Source organism: Cricetulus griseus, chromosome 2 (assembly GCF_003668045.3).
Source record: "Cricetulus griseus strain 17A/GY chromosome 2, alternate assembly CriGri-PICRH-1.0, whole genome shotgun sequence".
In the NCBI taxonomy this organism is placed as follows: domain Eukaryota; kingdom Metazoa; phylum Chordata; class Mammalia; order Rodentia; family Cricetidae; genus Cricetulus; species Cricetulus griseus.
In genome coordinates, this window is record NC_048595.1 from 249099758 (window position 1) to 249104521 (window position 4764).

The 4764-nt window shown below is 38.8% G+C and overlaps 1 non-coding gene across 1 annotated transcript; it reads left to right on the forward strand.

Annotated features, from left to right (window-relative positions):
- The first annotated feature begins 1891 nt into the window (after positions 1-1891).
- Positions 1892-1963, forward strand: Trnae-cuc. Its single transcript has one exon. It is a non-coding gene; the product is annotated as a tRNA-Glu (tRNA).
- Positions 1964-4764: the final 2801 nt, after the last annotated feature.

The following is a 4764-nucleotide window of genomic DNA, read 5'->3' on the forward strand; positions in this document are numbered from 1 at the left end:
AGGATAGAAAAGTCAAGATGAATTCAACATGCCAAGCACATCTAAATTATTACTAGCTGCATTTCAAGGCACCAGAGACACTCATGAAAGCCAATCAACACACAGCACAGGTTTATATGAAGGTGCATTCATTATCTACTATCTGCTCCTGTAGGTTTTATATTTTTTCAAACTAAAATCTCTGAAAGAAGACTGATAAAACCCAGATGTGGCCACCCAGGCTATGAACTCCTGCACTTGAGAAGCAAAGACAGGTGGTTCTCTGTGAGTTCAAGGCATTTTGCTCTAAATAGACAGTTTCTAGGGCTGCTTGGTCTACACAGTATGACATTGACCCCCCCCCCTCCAAAGTAACAAAACAACAAGAATACCAAACCTAAACCTCCTGTTTGTTTGTTCATTGGGCATGAGGTTTCTGGGGCTGTAAAGGAGAACTTGCTAAGGCCTTCCAACTGAGAAGAAGGAATGAGGACGATTTGACAGGTAGAACCTGGGCATGGGTTTCACTGGGCTCTTAATTTTTTCATTGTGATTAAACCTATTAGAATTTAAACTAAAATTCTAAAATTGGCATTGGCTCTCTTTTTTGCTCAAAACCCGATAACTAGTTGCTTTGGATAGGTTACCCTCCAACAGAGAGAAACGCCATCTGCAGATCTTGGTTTACTGAAATTTCTTGGCCAAGAAATGGGGGTGGGGTGTGTATTTTCTATATAAAATACGATAAAGAATTAGCACCGACCTTTAATCCTAGCTCTCAGGAGCAGAGGCCAGAGAATCTGTGCACATTTTGAGTCCAGCCAGGGCTGCAACAGTGAGACTGCCTATAAAAAAAGTTTAGAAATGTCTTCAGGTAATACTTTATAATTAATCTTAGCAATTTCCTGGAATCTTCCAATTTGTGTGTTTAGATAGTTTTAGATTGTATCAATGATTTAATCATCATCTGAAACATTTGCTAAAAAGACAAGCAGTGATAATAAAGACCAGCTCTGCTAATTCTGCATGAAGGATGACAGTCGAATCTCAACAATGTTTGTAGATGCTGTGGGGAGCAACTTCTTCAAGGATTCAAGCCGGCCTGGCCTCTTTCCGCAGCACAGTGGAGACTCTGGGTTTACCTTTCTCTGGGCTCACATTTTTTGAGGGTTTGTGGATGGAGTCTGGCTGGTTAGGAGGCTCTTGAACTCTTGGCAATTACAATTTCCTGGCTGTGTTTAGTGTATATCGAAGTGACTGTCGAGATATGAATCTTTTGAGTATTTTGAGGGGAGCTCACAGCAAGCCTGCCACTCCAGCTCTTGCAGCTGCGAATCGCATGTGCAAATAAGTCAAGACCATGCAATACATACATATGTACTAATTTACATGTGTGATATACTCTTGGTACCTACCTTTACACACTACGGGCTTTGTGAGGTTTTCGTGGGTAAAGCCCGCTCTGGCAGAGACAATCATTAGATTTCCTTGGGTGTTTAATGGAACTTAAAATTCACATGATAAGAAAAAAGAAGAGACAGATACAAATGGAGACAGATTTGATTTGAATAAAGTGTCTAAGACGGTTAAGAAAAGAGTGAAGGAAATGACACGATCTGGGCAAAAGTTTGACAGTAGCCTAAGCACTGAAATATTTCCATGGAATTCAGGTAGACCAGGAATTTTGCACAGCAGGCGGAAAGGGATCCGATTTCGAGGGTTCTCAGCAGCTGTTTCCTTCTTAGCAGCTGTTGCAAGCTCCGCCTGAAAGCTGAAAAACTGACTTAGTTTCCGGCGCTCATTCTTAACTGCTATTAAAAGGAGTTAAGAACGAGTGTGCCCTCTACAGCCTGGAAGTACGTCCAACACTTTATATGGATCAAATAAGACAGCAGAAGGCACTCTTTCAAGTTCCCTGGTGGTCTAGTGGTTAGGATTCGGCGCTCTCACCGCCGCGGCCCGGGTTCGATTCCCGGTCAGGGAAAGTATGTTTTTCTAAAACAACTGGCTATGCGTTGTTTTAGAAAGTCAAGAAGCATTGTGATTTAGCTCAAAATTCGATTCGCTTAACGAATGTTGTTAAAGCTATACTTAAAAAATGATTTGTCTGTTTAGTTATTATTGAAAATTGAAAGGTATTAGAGGTCCCTAATTATAAAGAACTTGAAATATACTTGTTTATAAATTTGTTCATCTGTCCTAAGACTATAATTTCCAGCCTTTTTTATTAATTTTTTCATTTATTTTACATACCAACCACAGTTTCCATTCTCTTCTCTCTTTCCATATCCTCCCCCATCCACTCTTCCTCTCATGGAAGTCAACAGAGCATGAAAATCAAGTAGGGGCAGGACCAAGCTCCTCCCTCTCAAGCAGGGTTTTTTGTTTGTTTGTGTTTTGTTTTTTGTTTTTTAGAACCCTTTGTTTACTCTTGAGTGTGTATGACTGATAAAATAAGCGTATCATTTTAGGAAAATTTATACTTATTTTATATCATGTTTTGAGTCAATTTCTATTTCTTGTGCATTATGAGCATATATTATTTATTTAAAGTGGAACTGCTCCTAACTTGTTCCTTATAAATTCAAAAAGACATTTTTGATAAAATTAAATGATGAATTGTCTGCTTCTTTAGTTTGAATTTTTTATATATATTTATCTTTTGTTATTTGTTTGTTTTTGAGACTTGGTCTCACTAAGTAACTCAGGCTATCCTGGAACTTGGTATGTAGACCAGACTGGCCTTGAATTCACAGAGACCCACCGGCCTCTGCCTCCTAAGTACTGGGATTAAAGCCATGTACCATTGCCTGATTTTTACTTTGTATTATTTATTTTATATATTAGATAACCCATTCAATTATTTTACTTAAGTTTTTTTCTTTCTAAGAAAATCATACAAGAATGATATCTTTTTTTTTTACATTCAAAATGCCAGTCCCCAGTCCACCAATCACATGTGTTACTCTGCAAGTTGTATATCAGGATTTGAATGAGAATTTTTATAACTCATAGCAAATTGTGGCTTTGGCACTTCTCAAGAAGAAATTATGAAAATGCTGGATTCAAAGAGAATATAAATGGTCTGGTCATACATAGACCTTCATTTTTTTTTTAATTCAAAAATCTTATTGTGTTTCATTCTTTCTTGTTTTGGGGATGTCAGGATTTAGTTTTCTTGTTTTAGGTTTGTTGTTTTCTGCTTTATGTTTAAATCTGAACTTTCACAATGACATAAAAACTTGGAAAGCAAAATTTGGAAGCTTGATTTCAACTACAATGGCCTGTTTAACCTTCCTTTTTGCTGTGCTGTGACTGGTTTGGAAGAGGAAATGTTGGGTATTTGCTAACAGATGCACATTGGCTTTCTCTGAACCCAGAGAATATGGCCTTGGAGTTGTTGTTTTTAGAAAATTTCACTTCACCATGCAATTAAGGCAGAAGTGTATTTATCATTATCACCACCAACAAAATACTAGGCACCATGCACTGATTATTTGTGATGTATTAAGCTCTTCGAAGACCCATGATCATCTGGTAAAGAAAATAAATAGGCACCAGCTGAAAATAGAACTTGGATGCTGGTTCCCAAGGTGAACAGAAACGCGGCAGTATATAGGTTGCCTGAGAATGGGCATTTATCCTGCATGATTGTATTTGTCAGGGTTCTCCAGAGGGACAGAATCCCTAGAAGATGATAGATGAATAGATAGATTACAAATACATAGAGTGATAGATATAGATAAATGGTAGTGTGTTAATTAGCTCTCTTATTACTGTAAGCAAAATACCCAAGAGAACTTAAAAGGGGGAATTATTTATTTTGGCTCATGTTTTCAGGTGTCAGCCAGTCATGACTAGGAGAGTACAGTGGAGCAAGAAAGTTCACACCATGGCATCCAGAAAGCAGAGGAGCAGTTCAGTCCTCTAGGCACATAGACTAATTCCTACAGGTCACCATCTCCCAGTAATGTCATCATGAAGGCATTACTCCACTGATTAATTCAAAGTCCCATGACCTAATCATCTCTGGAAACACTACAAGAGATGCATGCAGATGTCTGTTTTGCTAACCAAGGCATTTAATACTCCAATTACATTGACAATCTAAATCATCACAGATAGGTAGCTGGACAGGTAGACACACAGAACAGACTTATTGTGGGACTTGATTATGGATGCTGAAAAGTGCCACAACAGGCCATCTAGAAAGCTAGAGAGCCTGGCACAGCCATGGCCCAGAATCATTTCAACTCTGAAACCTTGTAACCTGGGAAGCTGGTAGTGTAATTCTTAGTCCATGGCTGAAGACTTCAGAGCTTGGTATAAATGTTGGAATCCCAGACCCAGAAGTCTTAGTTCAGCTGTTCAGTGTCACAAAAAGGAGAGTCTCAACTCTTAAACAGAAGAGATTGACTTTTCATTCCATCTAGGACCTCAGTGATTGGATGGGTCCTTAATCAGTCCATCTACTCAGTAGCTTACCTCCCGTGGAAGCCCTCCTCATGACCTTCCAATAGAGCAGAGCAATAGTGCTTTACCATAATCTTTTATTGACTCCTTAATCCTATACAGTTGATATTTAAAATTAACTATTACAGTGATCACAGCTGGTATCTGCCATGAAGACAGCAACATCAGCTGGGCTGTGACAAAGGACACATGCTGGGACACAGTGCAGGATGAGGTCAGATAGGAACATGAAGCAAAGTTATGGGAGACTTAATGACCTGCTTAAAAGTTGAGAATGGAATGCAAAAGAACTGGGTATTTGATAGGTCCTGT